The sequence below is a fragment of the Cetorhinus maximus genome, chromosome 9, assembly GCF_964194155.1.
Source record: "Cetorhinus maximus chromosome 9, sCetMax3.hap1.1, whole genome shotgun sequence".
In the NCBI taxonomy this organism is placed as follows: Eukaryota; Metazoa; Chordata; class Chondrichthyes; order Lamniformes; family Cetorhinidae; genus Cetorhinus; species Cetorhinus maximus.
The window spans coordinates 144,643,782-144,661,976 of NC_135887.1; the positions used below are offsets into that span (position 1 = coordinate 144,643,782).

Below are 18,195 nucleotides of genomic sequence, written 5' to 3' on the forward strand. Positions count from 1 at the left end.
GCTTCTCTGTTACCTCTTCAAAAATCTCCAGCTAGTTAGTTAGTCATGATTTTCCCTTAAGAAATCCATTCTGACCTTCCTTCCATCATAAGGTCAGAAATGGGAATGTTCGCTGATGATTGCACAATGTTTAGCGCCATTCGCAAACCCTCAGATACTGAAGCAGTCCATGTCCAAATAAAGCAAGACCTGGACAATATCCAGGTTTGGGCTGACAAGTGGCAAGTAACATTCGTGCCACACAAGTGCCAGGCAATGACCATCTCCAACAAGAGAAAATCTAACCATCGCCCCGTGGCATTCAATGGCATTGCCCCACTATCAACATCCTGGGGGTTACCATTGACTAGAAACTGAACTGGGCTAACCATATAAGTACTGTGGCTACAAGAGCCGGTCAGAGGCTAGGAATCCTGCGGTGAGTAACTCACCTCCTGACACCCCAAAGCTTGTCCACTATCTACAATGATGGGATACTCCCCACTTGCCTGGATGAGTGCAGCTCCCATAACACTCAAGAAGCTTGACACCATCCAGGGCAAAGCATCCGCTTGATTGGCACCCCATCCACAAACATTCACTCCCTCCACCACAGACGCACAGTGGCAGCAGTGTGTACCATCTACAAGATGCACTGCTGGAATTCACCAAGGCTCCTTAGGAGTACCTTCCAAACCCACGACCACTACCATCTAGAAGGTCAAGGGCAGCAGACAGATGAGAACACCAACACCTGGAAATTCCCTTCCAAGTCACTCACCATCCTGACTTGGAAATATCTTGTCGTTCCTTTACTGTTGCTGGGTCAAAGTCCTGGAACTCCCTCCCTAACAGCACTGTGGATGTATCTACACCACATGGACTGCAGCGGTTCAAGAAGGCAGCTCACCACCACCTTCTCAAGGGCAATTAGGGATGGGCAATAAATGCTGGCCCAGGCAGCAATGAAAACATTTTTTTAAAAGATGAACATGTGTTTGTTCATGTGACTATTAATTTTGTCCCAAATTATTATTTCTAGAAGTTTCCCCACTGCTGAAGTTAAACGAACTGGCCTGTAGTTGCTGTGCCTACCGTTACACCCTTTTTTGAACAGGGTGTAATGTTTGCAATTCTCCAGTTCTCCAGGACCACCCTTAAGTTTGAGGAAGGCATAAAAATTATGGCCAGTGCCTCTGCAATTTCACTCTCACATCCTTCAGTAGCATTGGTTGCATCTCATTTGATCTCGGTGCCTTATCAACTTCAAGTACAGATAACCTATCCAATACCTCCTCCTTTTCAATTTTAAACCCATCTGATTTTTAAGAGTCAATCATATTGCCATGGGTCTGAAGTCACATGTAGGCCAGACCAGGTAAGGATGGTAGATTTCCTTCCCTAAAGGGCATTAGTGAACCAGATGGGTTTTTACAACAATTGATAATGGTTTCATGGTCATCATTAGACTTTTAATTCCAGATTATCATTGAATTCAAATTCCACCATCTGCCATGGTGGATTAGAACCCAGGTCCACAGAGCATTTCCCTGGGTTTCTGGAACATTAGTCCAGTGACAATACCACTACACCACTACGCCATCACCTCCCCAATCTCTCCTTAGTCCCCACCTATCACTGGCCTTCTATCCAGCTTCATCTGCTCCACCCCCCCTTAAACAGTATAAATTTCATCACATTTTTATCTCTCTTTAGCTCTGTAGAAGGGTCATAAAGACTCGAAACATTAACTCTTTTCTCTCTCCACAGATGCTGTCAGACCTGCTGAGTTTTTCCAGCATTTTCTGTTTTTATTTCCAGCATCCGCAGTATTTTGCTTTTACCCAGATCCAACAGTGCCTCATTGGACAGGAAACAGTAGAAATTTTTCCTAAACACACAGTAGGAACTCATGCTCCTCTCTGCCCTTTACACTATTATTATCCCAGCCTATATTTGGATGATGAAGACCCCTGTTATAAGTATTATATAACCTTTCCACTTCTCTGTAATCTCTTTGCAAATTTGTTCCTCTGCATCCCACTAGTTGGTGGCCCATAGGCTACACCGAGCAATGTAATTGCACCTTTTTTGCACCTTCGCTCTAGCCAAATAGATTCTGCTCTTGAACCCCCTGGGACATCCTTTTTCTCCAGCACTGCAATGCTCTCCTTAATCAATACTGCCACCCCTCCCACTTTTCTTCCTTTCCTATCTTTCCTGAACACCTCGTATCCAGCAATATTTAACACCCAGTCTTGCCCTTCTTGCCCCAGCTATGCCTGTCTCTTTATGGGGTATGTGGAACATTCCTTGTTCCAGTCCTACTCTGGCCCCCTCCCACAACTCTTTCTCCGGTACATCGATGATTACTTTGGTGCTGCTTCATGCTCTTGTCTGGACCTGGAAAAATTTATTAATTTTGCTCCCAATTTCCACCCCTCCATCATTTTCACATGGTCCGTCTCTGACACTTCCCTTCCCTTCCTTGACCTCTCTGTCTCAATTTCTGGTGATAGACTGTCCACCAATATCCATTACAAGCCTACCGACTCCCACAGCTACCTCGACTACAGCTCCTCACACTCTGCTTCCTGTAAGAACTCCATCCCATTCTCTCAGTTCCTTCGCCTCTGTCGCATCTGTTCTGATGATGCCACTTTCAAAAACAGTTCCTCTGACATGTCTTCCTTCTTCCTTAACCGAGGTTTTCCACCCACGGTGGTTGACAGGGCCCTCAACCGTGTCCGGCCCATCTCCCAAACATCCGCCCTCACACTTTCCTCTCCCTCCCAGAAACATGATAGGGTCCCCCTTGTCCTCTTATCACCCCACCAGCCTCCGCATTCAAAGGATCATCCTCCGTCATTTCCGCCAACTCCAGCATGATGCCACCACCAAACACATCTTCCCTTCACCCCCCTGGCGGCATTCCGCAGGGATCATTCTCTCCGGGACACCCTGGTCCACTCCTCCATCACCCCCTACACCTCAACCCCCTCCCACGGCACCTTCCCATGCAACTGCAGAAGGTGCAACACCTGCCCCTTTACTTCCCCTCTCCTCACCATCCAAGGGCCCAAACACTCCTTCCAAGTGAAGCAGCATTTCATTTGCACTTCCCTCAATTTAGTCTACTGCATTTGTTGCTCCCTATGCGGTTTCCTCTACATTGGGGAGACCAAATGCAGACTGGGTGACCGCTTTGCAGAACACCTTCGGTCTGTCCGCAAGCATTACCCAGACCTCCCTGTCGCTTGCCATTTCAACACTCCACCCTGCTCTCATGCCCGCATGTCCATCCTTGGCCTGCTGTATTGTTCCAGTGAAGCTCAATGCAAACTGGAGAAACAGCACCTCATCTTCCGACTAGGCACTTTACAGCCTTCCGGACTGAACATTGAGTTCAACAATTTTAGATCATGAACTCTCTCCTCCATCCCCACCCCCTTTCCGATCCCCCCCCACTTTTTTTCCAATAATTTATATAGATTTTTCTTTTCCCACCTATTTCCATTATTTTTAAATGTATTTCCATCCATTGTTTTATCTCTACCTTTTAGCCTATTTCGATCCGTTCCCCCCACCCCACCCCCACTAGGGCTATCTGTACCTTGCTCGTCCTGCTTTCTACCCTTAATTAGCACATTCCTTAGATAATATCACCACCTTCAACACCTCTTTGTCCTTTTGTCTATGACATCTTTTGGTTATCTCCACCTATCACTGGCCTTCTATCCAGTTCTACCTGTCTCTCCCCGCACCCCCCTCCCCTTAAACCAGCTTATATTTCACCTCTCTTCTATTTTTACTTAGTTCTGTTGAAGAGTCATATGGACTCAAAACGTTAACTGTGTTCCTCTCCGCAGATGCTGCCAGACCTGCTGAGTTTTTCCAGGTATTTTTATTTTTGTTCTGCCTTTCTTTGAGCCAGGTTTCTGTTATTGCCACAACATCATATTTCCACGTGGTAATCTATGCCTGTAACCCACCAATCAGATTCCATGCATTCACATACGTGCATATAACCCTGATTTAGACTTTATTACTTTTTTCTTTATTCTGGCCCCACAAACTTACTATTCCCTACTCTAATGCTATCTCTCTCTTTCGGTATTCTGTACACTGTGTTATTCCCTCTGTAATATTATGTATGTCCTGTTCCTACACCCCTGCTGAGTAAGTTTGAAACCTCCCCAGTAACACCAGCAAAACTCTCTGCAAGGAACTCAGTCCCGGCTCTGTTCAGGCACAATCTGTCTGGTTCGTAGAGGTTCCATCTCCCTTAGAGCTGGGTCCAATGTCCCAGGGATCTAAAGCTCTCTCTCCTGTACCATCCTTCCAGCCACATATTTATCTGTCTTATTGTCCTATTTCACTTGCGCGTGGCACTGGGAATAATCCAGAGATTTCTGCTTTTGAGGTCCTGCTCGCTAATTTTCTACCTAGCTCCCTAAATTCTGACTGCAAGACCACTTCCTCTTTCTGTCTATGTCATTGGAACTATGTGGACCATGACTGCTGGCTGTTCACCTTCCCCCCTCAGAGTGTTCTGCATGTCCCCAGGGCATTAGCCTGGGCCTCTGGATTACTAATCCAGTAATTACCACTATGCAACCTTCTCCCCTCATGATTGCCTTCTTCTGTTCTCTAAACCTCTGTTTATGATTTCAACAGAGCAAAGTAAGATAAAACCCAGTGAAAACCTCGCTCGACATTGGAGGTGTCCTTGATTTTTTTTGCTGAATCCAAATTGATAAATAGATATAACATGGGGAAGTATTTACAGATTAGCATTCCTGTTACAGAACAACATAATGGAAGTGCACATCAACTTCCTGGGTTTGAAAATCAGCACATTCCACTTGATTCACCAGCCACATGTGTGTATTCTGTAAAGATGCCTGAAAATATTGTGAAATTAATTTTTCCCTGAAATTTAGATGACCATGTGTGGAGAGATACTGTGAAAGTGAGAGGAATTGGGAGTATGATTGAGTTGGGCTGCAATCTGGGCTATTTGTGGTAACTTGCCACAATTGAATAACTGCTGCAATTTAATTTAAAGGTTAAAACATGAATAAAGGCCTTTTGATGGTGGGCATCTGTTATTGTCCACCCCACCAGATGGAGTAAACATTAGTCCCTTAGAAGCAGAGACATTATCATGGAGAATGAGGAAATGGGAGAGAAATTGGACAAATATTTTGTGTCTGTCTTCACAGTAGAAGACACAAGTTGCATACCTGAAATTGAGGGTGATCTAGCTCTCTCCACAGATGCTGCCAGACCTGCTGAGTTTTTCCAGCATTTTTTGTTTTTATATGAGGAAATTGAGTAATGCTGAAAAAATTTGAGCAACAGGTGAAGCTAGCTGTTTCACGCTGCTACTATGCAGTATCAACACGAGCGGTATTCACCAGGAACAGGATGCTGCCATCAAGCCAAAAAGATGTTTTGCCTGTTGCACAAATGAATAATGTAGTTTTTGAATTTCAGTGCCAGTGTGACGCCAGGTATGGTCTGTACGTCCCAAACCGCATGTCCCAGCCACTGTTCACAACAGGTAAAGGTACTGACCATACTCAGCCAGCCCATGCTTGTAAAACTCAAAACACAGTGTGCAATATTACATGTGATTCTGTGATTGGACAACACTTGCTAAACAATCCTGAGTGTGTTAAGAATTACGCTGACAACTCATTTAAGATTATCAGTTGGGCTCGCAGTGTGGCTCACTTACACATGGTCGAAACCACATATGTTAATACACGGGGCCCTGTTCTTCGCAGATAGAAAGAACATGTACACACATTGCGTCTGTTTCAACTGAACAAAAATAGGCAACAGCCATTCTCTAGTTCATTTCCCAGGGCAATGCCTTGACCAATCAGAGTCAACCTGCCTGGCTTGAATTTAAACAAAGTTCGGCAGTTAACTGTCAATCGTCAGTTAACTGGTGTAGTCTCCGTGGCAAAGCCTCTACTAACCAAAGTCCACTTGCCAACATATCAGCACTCTCTTTTCATGAAGTATAAATTGTTGTTCCTTTTACATTTGGTAATCTTGTGAATTGTCCTGGCGAGTACAAGATGTACTTTGACAACATGTATTGTTTTTCAGTAGTACTCAAGTTCTGTACTACCAAATGATTAAATAAGGAAATTAAGAAAATTAATTGTAGAACGAAAAATAAAATGTGGAACGAGCTACCATCTGACGTGGTAAATGTGGGCTCACTCTTATGTTTTAAGAATAAATTAGATAGATACATGGATGGGAGAGGTCTGGAGGGTTATGGACTAGGTGCAGGTCAATGGGACTAGCGGAATAATATTTCGGCACAGACTAGAAGGGCCGAATGGCCTGTTTTCTGTGCTGTAGTGTTCTATGGTTCTATGGTTCTAATATCAGCAAAGAAAAAGTACTGGAGAAACTTAAAGGACTAAAATCTGACAAATCCCAGGATCTACATCCTAGGGTTCTAAAAGAATTAGCTGCAGAGATAATGGATGCTCTGGTAACGCTTTTCCAAAATTCCCTAGATTGTGGAATGGTCCCAGCAGATTGGAAATTGGTAAATGTAACACTGCTATTCAAGAAATTAGGAAGAGAGAAAACAGGGAACTACAGGCCAGTTAGCGTGAATAAATCATTGGGAAAATACTGGAATCTATTATGAAGGAAGGCTTAACAATACACTTAGAAAATCAGAGTATGACCAAAGTCAACATAGTTTTATCAAAGGAAAATCATGTTTGACAGATTTATTAGACCTTCTTGAGGATGTAGCTAATGGGGTAGCTAAAGGGGAATCAGTAGATTTCTAAAAAGCATTTGATAAGGTACCACACAAAAGGCTAATAGGCAAGATAAGGGCGCCTGAGCTGAGCGCAACAACATAGTAGATAAAAACAAAAAACTACTGCGGATGCTGGAAATCCAAAACAAAAACAGAATTACCTGGAAAAACTCAGCAGGTCTGGCAGCATCGGTGGAGAAGAAAAGAGTTGACGTTTCGGGTCCACACGACCCTTTAACAGAACTGAAGTATAGTTAGGAGAGGGGTGAAATATAAGCTGGTTTAAGGTGGGGGGCGGGGGGAGAGAAGTTGAGGGTTGGGTGGTTGTAGGGACAAGCAAGCAGTGATAGGAGCAGATAATCAAAATATGTCACAGACAAAAGGATCAAAGAAGTGTTGAAGGTGGTGATATTATCTAAGAGAATGTGCTAATTAAGAATGGATGGCAGGACACTCAAGGTACAGCTCTAGTGGGGGTGGGGTGGAAAGACTAACAAGGTATTAGTTGTAGATTTAAAAATAATGGAAATAGGTGGGAAAAGAAAAATCTATATAAATTATTGAAAACAAAAAAAAACAAAAGGGAGGGGGAAGAAACGGGGTGGGGATGGGGGGAGGGGGAGTTTAAGATCTAAAGTTGTTGAATTCAATATTCAGCCTGGAAGGCTGTAAAGTGCCTAGTCGGAAGATGAGGTGCTGTTCCTCCAGTTTGCGTTGAGCTTCACTGGAACAATGCAGCAAGCCAAGGACAGACATGTGGGCAAGAGAGCAAGGTGGAGTGTTAAAATGGCAAGCGACAGGGAGGTTTGGGTCTTTCTTGCAGACAGACCGCAACATAACCAACATAGTAGATTGGTTAATGGATAGGAAGCAAAAAGTAGGCTCAAATGGGGCATTCTCAAGTTGGCAAGCTGTTACTAGTGGATGCTGCAAGGATCGGTGTTGGAGCCTCAGCTATTTACAATCTACATTAATGACTTAGACAAAGAGTCAGAGAGTATTTTATCTAAGTTTGTTGACAATACAAAGCTAGGCTGAAATGTAAATTGTGATGAGGACACAGTGAGGCTGCAAAGTGATATAGGCAGAGAAGTGAGTGGGTAAAAAGATGGCAGATGGAGTGTAATGTGGATAAGTGTGAGGTTATGAACTTTGGTGGTAAGAATAGAACAATAGAATTTCTTTTAAAGGTATGAATCTTGTAAATGTTGATATTCAAAGGCCTTGGGTGTGTCGTACAAGGAAGTCCGAAAATTAGTAAGTGCTAAGGTACCTTAGGAAGGTAAATGGCATGTTGGCCTTTATTGTTGGCAAGTGGGTAGGCGTACAAGAATAATGAAATCTTTCTACAATTGTAGAGGGCTTTGACAAAACCACACCTGGAATATTGTGTGCAGCTTTGGTTTCCATATTTAAGGAAGGTTATAATTGCATGGAGGCAGTACTGTGAAGGTTCACTAGATTGGTCCTTGGGATAAGAGGGCTGTCCAATGATGAGAGCCTATATTCTCTGACCTTTAGAAGAAAGGGAGATGATTTCAATGAAACATACAACATTCTGAAGGGGCTTGATGGAGTAGACACTGAGAGGTTGTTTCCCTGACTGGGGAATCTAAAACGTTGGGGGCGGGGGTGGGGGAGTGGTGGGGGGAAGTGCATTTAGTGCAGAATCAAGTTTGCCTTCATATCGTCCCTGATCTGTACAGACCAGTAATGCCAAAAGCACTTCAGAGTGAGGATGGTCCACATCAGCCCCAATAACAGCCCAATATTAAAATCTTGCACTGTTTGTAATCTCTGTCGCTAAAGTTTTCATCAGTGCAACAGGCAAAATCGTTCCAAAAGAGTTTCTCCAGAGACTCTGTGCTCTGTATTACAGGGGTGCCTTCACTTTTCAAATTCAGCAAATTAGCACCTAAATCTGATCTCTTGTCATAGCCTGACGCCAGTGCTAAAAATGTGGTGACACTGTAGCTGTTGCAATATCCTATAAAAATACACTTACTGAAGACAGTTATAAATGTTAGGTAACAATATCTGTATCTCACTCATTTGAAGGAATTTGAGCCACAAGTGGTACATTTCTCAACCTTACATAATTCTAATTTGTAAAGAAGACAATATAGTACAACTGCTGATGTTCTCATAAAAGGCTAACTCGATTAAATAGTGAAGCTAAAAATCATGGGGGTATTTTTGTTTTTAATTTAGCAGTTATTTAGACTGATACCACAATCCATTAAGGACAGAAACAAAAAATGTGGGGAAGGTCAGTCAGGAAAGATTTGTATTTATATAGTGTCTCATCACACACACAGGAACATCCCAAAGAAAGAACTTGAATTTATATAGCCATATTTTCATCCTAAAGCAGGCCATAGCTATTTAACTACTTTGAAACCTAGTCACTGGTGTTATGTGGTGAAGCACAGTAGTCAATTTGTCCCAGAAACTACAAATGAGATAACTAACCAGTTCATTTAATTTTACTGGTGTTGGTTAAGGGAAGAATTTTGGTTTGGACTCGACAGGAACTTCCTGCTCTTCTTCCTGCAATGCCATGGAATCTTTTACAATTGCCTGAACACTGGTTTAAAACTGTATCTGAAAGGTGTCCCTTCTAGTGTTGCAGCATCTCTAAGTAATGCAGTTAATTATCAACTTGGATTAAGTGCTCAGATATTGGAGTGGGATTTGAAGCCATAATCTTATGACACAGTGTATACAAACAGAGGGCCTAACACTTCCTTGATGCTCCCTTTGCAATATTGGACTGTTGTGAATGCAGCTGGTACTGGAAGCTGCTACCAAATTGGCAAAACTTATTTGAATGTAAAGGAAGGAGGAATATCCCAGCTGCTCCTTGGTCCACTGCAGTGGCAGAGACCACTGGCACTCCCTGCTCGGCATTGGAGGAGGGTTAGGAAGGCCAGGGTTGGAGGAAGCATCGGTTGGGGGTGGGGGGAGGGCTACAGATTTTGTTGGGGAGGTGGGTGGGTGGGGGACCTGATTGACAAGCGGGGCCCATGAAGGAGCCACTGCACCTCCTCTCCTGACCCAGGCCTGGACAAGCTTACCTGCTGGGCTTCTCCCTATCCATGACTTCCTCGTGCTGACCTCAATTCCAGGAAAGCACCCTTAATTATTCATTATTTGGTTACTTAAGCCTTTAATTGGGGTGAGGGCAGGAAGGCCGCCCTAGGCCTTGCTCACCCTCCATACAATTTCGGTAAGGTCGGGGGCGAGTGGGTCAGTAGCAGGGAGCCACCTGGGGAATTTAACAAAACCGCCCCCCATAACCAGCAAACCCACTGGCAGGGGCCTTTGCAGTATCCAGAGCCTTCAGCCGTTTCTTGATATCTTGTGGAGTGAATTGAATTGGCTGAAGGCTGGCATCTGTGATGCTGGAGAGCTCTGGAGGAGGCTGAGATGGATCATCCACTTGGCATCTCTGGCTGAAGATTGTAGCAAATGCTTCAGCCTTATCTTTTGCACTGATGTGCTGGGCTCCCCTATCATTGAGGATGGGGATATTTGTGGAGCCTCCTCCTCCAGTGAGTTGTTTAATTGTCCACCACCATTCACGACTGGATGTGGCAGGACTGCAGAGCTTAGATCTGACGCGCTGGTTGTGAGATCGCTTAGCTCCGTCTGTCACTTGCTGCTTATGCTGTTTGGCTCGCAAGTCCTGTGTTATTGCTTCATCAGGTTGACACCTCATTTTTAGGTATGCCTGATGCTGCACCTGGCATGCCCTCCTGCACTCTTCATTGAACCAGGGTTGAGCCCCTGGCTTGATGGTAATGGTAGAGTGGGGGATATGCCAGGCCATGAGGTTACATATTGTGTTCGAGTACAATTCTGCTGCTGCTGATGGGCCCACAGAGTCTCATGGTTGCCCAGTCTTGAGTTGCTAGATCTGTTTGAAATCTATCCCATTTAGCACGGTGGTAGTGTCACACAACATGATGGAGGAGATCCTCAATGTGAAGATGGGACTTTGCGGTGGTCACTCCTATCTATACTGTCATGGACAGATGCATCTGCAGCAGGCAGGCTGGTGAGGATGAGGTCAAGTATGTTTTTCCCTCTTGTTGGTTCCCTCACCACCTGCCGCAGACCCAGTCTAGCAGCTATGTCCTTTAGGACTCGGCCAGCTCGGTCAGTAGTGGTGCTACCGAGCCACTCTTGGTGATGGACATTGAAGTCCCTCACCCTGAGTATATTCTGTGCCCTTGCCACTCTCAGTGCTTCCTCCAAGTGGTGTTGAAGGAAGATGGAGGACCATTAATTCATGAGCTGAAGGGGGGCTGGGGTGGGCACGGTACGTGGTAATCAGCAGGAGGTTTCCTTGCCTGTGTTTGACCTGATACCATAAGACTTCATGTGGTCCGGAGCTGGAGTTGATGTTGAGAACTTCCAGGGCAATTCTCTCCTGACTGTGACGCCACCTCTGCTCAGCCTATCCTGTCGGTGGGACAGAACATACCCAGGGATGGTGATGGTAGTGTCTGGGACACGTGTTTATTTGTGAGACAGCTCTCCCAATTTTGACACAAGCCTCCAGATGTTAGTAAGCAGGACTTTGCAGGGTTGACAGGGCTGAGTTTGCTGTTGTTGTTTCTGGTGCTTGGGTCAATGCCAGGTGGTCTATCCAATTTCATTCCTTATCCAATTTTCTGTCGTGGTTTGATACAACTTGCTAGGCTATTTCAGAGGGCATTTAAGAGTCAACCACATTGCTGCAGACCTGGAATCACATGTAGGCCAGACCAGGTAAGGATGGCAGATTTCCTTCCCTGAAGGACATTAGTGAACTTGTTGGGTTTTTACGACAATCGTTTCATGGTCATCATTAGACTTTTAATTCCAGATTCTTACTGAATTCAAATTCTACCATCTTCGAACCCGGGTCCCCATTACCCTGGGTTTCTGGATTACTAGTCCAGTGACAATATCACTACACCATCACTTCCCCTTCCACTGATCCTGTGCATTTTCTGAATTTAGCTTCTTGCTCTTTCAATGAGAATTTTAGTCTTGAGAGCTGATGGCATCATTGAGGTATAGGGTGATATAGGGTGGTATGGGGTGGTATAGGGTGGTATTTGATGGAGGTAACAAGGGTCTCCTGCTGAGAGTCCTGCAACACCTCCTCTCAGGAAGGATCGCTGAATTAAGTGCCAGTTAGGCACTTAAATGGATGGCAGCCTTCCCTGGGATCAAGAACCCCAAGGACAGAAGCACCTCACCCCCTCCCCCCACCCACCGTATGCTGTTGGCCAATCAGAGGTTGGCAGCTCTTCATTGCTTGGCAGTGTCACCAGGGAGGCAGTGGCTGCTGCCAGTACTACACCCACCTGAGGCCCAGGACCGTCAATGGACCCTAACACAGGTGAGTGGTGGCAGCAGGGGATCGCAGGTTGGAGGTCGTGAATAGAGGGGGTTTGATAGCAAGGGCAGGGGTTTGGCTCTCAGTGCCCCCCGTCCCAATGCTGGGCCCCTCAATGAGGCAGTAAGTGCCATTGAATGAGGGGCCCCCCAGAAACCCCCAAGCAACCCTGACAGTATTTACTTTTTGGGCACCTGCACGACGAGTCCCCTGCCCCCTGAATGAACACCAGCTGCAGTGGGAGGAGGGCCTTAACTGGACATCAATTGCCCACTTTAAGGGCTTCAATTGGTGTGGAGCAGGAAGGCTGTCCATGGGCCTTCCACCATGGAATTAATTAGGTGGAGATGGGAATGCGGTTTGGGTTCCCATCTGCCACCCTCCTGCCTGATTAAATGCCCTCACTCTAATAAACTCACAATGGGGAAGGGCATTGAATTCTGCCAAAAGAATGAATGAAATGATGAGATTGACAGAGTGATGGAGCTGAACTAACATCAATAGAGATACAATATCTAATGATGCTTCAGTACTAACAGCTTGATAGCTCTCACCCAAATTAGTCATCACAATTTTCATGTAACTGACTTGCTTGTTTGCTGATGACACAACAATAGGGAGGAAAGTAAGTTGCGAAGGGGACATAAGAATGCTACAAAGGAACATAGATAGGATAAGTGAGTGGGCGACGATCTGGCAAATGAAGTATAGTAGAACCATATCTACAAGGACTATAATTTCTTTAAGATTTGGAAGGACATTGCATTATTTGGACATTTGGGAGCTGACCTGGATATTTTTCAAAAAAAAGATCATAAGTTTCTGATGGCCCGGAGCAAGCAAGACTTTTCCAAGAAATCACATGATATCAGCGAAAGGACCAGCAAGGTAATTGTGGAAGAGACTGATTTGTTTATTTGAATTGTGATCGCTTTAATTGATAGAAAAAAAAATCTGTTTTAAAGGCAAAGGCCTTTAGAGGCAAAACCCTGCAAACTTTATCCTTTTTATAAAGATTTTTCTTCAACCGCTCATCTCTGCAGAGACCTATTTGTTTGTCCTTTGTTTGCATGTATGTGTGCATGCTGGGGAATTTTAAAAGCGATAGATAGTTACACTTCCAGATTAAAAATTGTGTGTTAACCAGCTCTTGCAATTTGCTTTAAAAAGGAAGTTTAATTTTATAATAAATCAATTATTTTAGTTTATTGAAAGAAGCCTGATTAAAGACTCTTTTCTTCTGGGTTTAACAGTAGCGAAGGTAAATAATTGGCCATTTTGGTAACATAGAAACATAGAAACTAGGAGCAGGAGTAGGCCATTCGGCCTTTCGAGCCTGCTCCGACATTCATTATGATCATGGCTGATCATCCAACTCAATAGCCTGCTCCCGCTTTCTCCCCATATCCTTTGATCCCTTTCACCCCAAGAGCTATATCTAACTCCTTCTTGAAAACATACAATGTTTTGGCCTCAACTACTTTCTGTGGTAGCGAATTCCACAGGCTCACCATTCTCTGGGTGAAGAAATTTCTCCTCATCTCAGACCTAAATGGTTTACCCCGTATCCTCAGACTGTGACCCCTGGTTCTGGACTCCCCCACCATCGGCAACATCCTTCCTGCATCTACCCTGTCTAGTCCTGTTAGAATTTTATAGGTTTCTATGAGATCCCCCCTCATTCTTCTTAACTCCAGCGAATATAAACCGACTCAATCTCTCCTCATATGTCAGTCCCGCCATCCCAGGAATCAGTCTGGTAAACCTTCGCTGCACTCCCTCTATAGCAAGAACATCCTTCCTCAGATAAGGAGACCAAAACTGCACAAAATATCCTAGGTGTGGTCTCACCAAGGCCCTGTATAATTGCAGCAAGACATCCCTGTTCCTGTACTCGAATCCTCTCACTATGAAGGCCAACATATCATTTGCCTTCTTTATCGCCTGCTGCACCTGCATGCTTACCTTCAGCGACTGGTGTACGAGGACACCCAGGTCTTGTTGCACATTCCCCTCTCTCAATTTATAGCCATTCAGATAATAATCTGCCTTCCTGTTTTTGCTACCAAAGTGGATAACCTCACATTTATCCACATTATACTGCATCTGCCATGCATTTGCCCACTCACTCAGCTTGTCCAAATCACACTGAATCATCTCTGCATCCTCCTCACAACTCACCCTCCCACCCAGCTTTGTGTCATCTGCAAATTTGGAGATATGACATTTAGTTATTACATGTAAGCAAATTAAACATTTACACTAATGGTATGACCTGTGGAGTAGTGGGGCTAGATTAACTGCGCACCCCTCCCATCCTGGTTGAAACAAGTGTAATGTGGGAAAATGTGAAATTGTCCACTTTGGCAGGAAGAATAAAAAAAAGCAATTTTTCTAGATGGTGAGAGATTGCAGAGCTCTGAGATGCAAAGGGATCTGGGTGTCTTAGTGCACGAATCGCAAAAGGTGAGCATGCAGGTACAGCAGGTAATTAGGAAAGCTCCATGTGGGAAGCCGGGAACATTTCCAGTGCCCGGGACCAGCATGTGTGCAGGAAGTGTGTCCAGCTGCAGCTCCCGGAAGCTCGGGTTTCAGAGCTGGAACGGCGGCTGGGGACACTGTGGAGCATCCGCGAGTCTGAAATCATCGTGGATAGCACGTTTAGAGAGATGGTCACATCGCAGGCTAAGAGTCCACAGGCAGGAAGGGAATGGGTGACCACCAGGCAAAGCAAGGGGACTGGGCAGGCAGTGCAGGAATCTCCTGTGGCTATTCCCTGTAAAACAGATATCCCACTTTGGATACTGTTGAGGGGAACGGCCTCTCAGGGGAAAGCAGCAACAGCCAAATTCATTGCACCACGGTTGGCTCTGCTGCACAGGGGAGGAGTAAAAAGTGCGGGAATGCAATAGTTATAGGGGATTCAATTGTAAGGGGAATAGATAGGTGTTTCTGTGGCCGCAAACGAGACTCCAGGATGGTATGTTGCCTCCCTGGTGCTAGGGTCAAGGATGTCTCAGAGCGGCTAGAGGACATTCTGAAGGGGGAGGGTGAACAGCCAGTGGTGGTGGTACACATTGGTACAAACCACATCGGTAAAAAAAGGGATGAGGTTCTAAAAGCAGAATATAGGGAGTTAGGAAGTAAGTTGAAAAGTAGGACCTCAAAAGGTAGTGATCTCAGGATTACTACCAGTGCCACGCGCTAGTCAGAGTAGAAATAGCAGGATTTATCGGGTGAATACGTGGCTGAAGAGATGGTGTGAGGGGGAGGGTTTCAGATTCCTGGGACATTGGGACTGGTTCTGGGGGAGGTGGGACCTGAACAAACTGGAAGGGTTACACCTGGACAGGACTGGGACTGATGTCCTAGGGGAAATATTTGCTTGAGTGGTTGTGGAGGATTTAAACTAAAATGGCAGGGAGATGGGAACCTATGCAAGGAGTCAGAGGAGGGGGAATCAAAGACAAGAACAAAAGACAGAAAAGGGAATAAGAAAAGTGATAGGCAGAGAAATCAAGGGCAATAATCAAACGGCCTCAGTGAAAAATAATGGGAACGGGACAAGTAATGTTAAGAAGACAAGCCTTAAGGCTTTGTGCCTTAACGCGAGGAGCATTCGCAATAAAGTGAATGAATTAACCACGCAAATAGATGTAAACAGGTATGATATAGTCAGGATTACAGAGACATGGCTGCAGGGTGACCAGGGATGGGAACTGAACATCCAGGGGTATTCAGTATTTTGGAAGGACAGACAAAAAGGAAAAGGTGGCGGAATTGCATTGCTGGTTAAAGAGGGAATTAACGCAATAGTGAGGAAAGATATTAGCTCCGACGATGTGGAATCTGTATGGGTGGAGCTGAGAAATACTAAGGGGCAAAAAATGTTAGTGGGGGGTTATACATAGACCCCCAAACTGTAGTGGTGATGTTGGGAATGGCATTAAACAGGAGATTAGAGACGCATGTAATAAAGGAACATGTGTAATTATGGGTGACTTTAATCTGCATATAGTTGGGCAAATCTAATTAGGAACAACACCATAGAGGAGGAATTCCTGGAGTGTATACGGGATGGTTTTCTGGACCAATATGTTGAGGAACCAACAAGAGAACAGGCCACCCTAGACTGGGTATTGTGTAATGAGAAAGGAATAATTGGCAATCTAGTTGTGCGAGGCCCCTTGGGGATGAGCGACCATAATATGATAGAATTCTTCATCAAGTGGAGAGTGACGTAGTTGATTCTGAGACTAGGGTCCTGAGTATTAATAAAGGAAACTACGATGGTATGAGATGTGAGTTGGCTATGATGGATTGGGAAACGTTACGTAAAGGGATGACAGTGGATAGGCAATGGCAAACATTCAAAGAGTGCATGGGTGAACTGCAACTATTGTTTATTCCTGTCTGGTGCAAAAGTAAAATAGGAAAGGTGGCCAAACTATGGCTTACAAGGGAAATTAGAGATAGTATTAGATGCAAGGAAGAGGCATACAAATTGGCCAGAAAAAACAACAGACCTGAGGATCGGGAGCAATTTAAAATTCAGCAAAGGAGGACCAAGGGATTGATTAAGAAGGGGAAAATAGAGTACGAGAGTAAGCTTGCGGGGAACATAAAAACTGACTGTAAGAGTTTCTATAGGTATTTGAAGAGAAAAAGATTGGTGAAGACAAATATAGGTCCTTTACAGTCTGAAACAGGGGAATTTATAATGGGAAACAAAGAAATGGCTGACCAACTAAATACACACTTTGGTTCTGTCTTCACAAAGGAGGACACAAATAACATACCAGAGGTGTTGGGGAACACAGGGTTTAGTGAGAGGGAGGAACTGAAAGAAATCAGTATTAGTAGGGAAATGGTGTTGGGGAAATTGATGGGATTGAAGGCCGATAAATCCCCAGGGCCTTATAATCTACATCCCAGAGTGCTTAAGGAAGTGGCCTTAGAAATAGTGGATGCATTGGTGGTCATCTTCCGAGATTCTATGGACTCTGGAACAGTCCCTACAGATTGGAGGGTAGCTAATGTAACCTCACTATTTAAAAAGGGAGGCAGGAGAGAAAATAGGGAATTATAGACCAGTCAGCCTGACCTCGGTAGTGGGGAAAATTCTAGAGCCCATTATAAAAGATTTAATAGCTGAGCACTTGGAAAACAGTGGCAGAATCGGACAGAGTCAGCATGGATTTATGAAAGGGAAATCATGCTTGACAAATCTACTGGAATTTTTCGAGGATGTAACTAGTAGAGTTGATGAGGGGGAGCCAGTGGATGTGGTTTATTTGGACTTTCAGAAGGCTTTCGACAAAGTCCCACAGAAGAGATAAGTGTGTAAAATTAAAGTGCATGGGATTGGTGGTAGTGTATTGAGATGGATAGAAAACTGGTTGGCAGACAGGAAACAAAGAGTAGGAATAAACGGGTCTTTTTCCGAATGGCAGGCAGTGACTAGTGGGGTACTGCAGGGATCAGTGCTGGGACCCCAGTTATTCACAATATATATTAATGATTTAGATGGGGGAACTAAATGAAATGTCTCCAGATTTGCAGATGACACAAAGCTGGGTGGGAGGGTGAGCTGTGAGGAGGATGCAGAGATGCTTCAGTGTGATTTGGACAAGCTGAGTGAGTGGGCAAATGCATGGCAGATGCAGTATAATGTGGATAAATGTGAGGTTATCCACTTTGGTAGCAAAAACAGGAAGGCAGATTATTATCTGAATGGCTGTAAATTGATAGAGGGGAATGTACAACGGGACCTGGGTGTCCTTGTACACCAATCGCTGAAGGTAAGCATGCAGGTGCAGCAGGCGGTAAAGAAGGCAAATGGTATGTTGGCCTTCATAGTGAGAGGATTCAAGTACAGGAACAGGGATGTCTTGCTGCAATTATACAGGGCCTTGGTGAAACCACACTTGGAATATTGTGTGCAGTTTTGGTCTCCTTATCTGAGGAAGGATGTTCTTGCTATGGAGGGAGTGCAGCGAAGGTTTACCAGACTGATTCCTGG

General features: G+C 44.7%; 1 protein-coding gene across 1 annotated transcript in view; it reads left to right on the forward strand.

The window, feature by feature from the left end:
• Nucleotides 1-18,195, forward strand: part of lmo2 (LIM domain only 2 (rhombotin-like 1)) — a 78,750-nt gene that overhangs the window by 14,164 nt on the left and 46,391 nt on the right. The window lies entirely within an intron of this gene.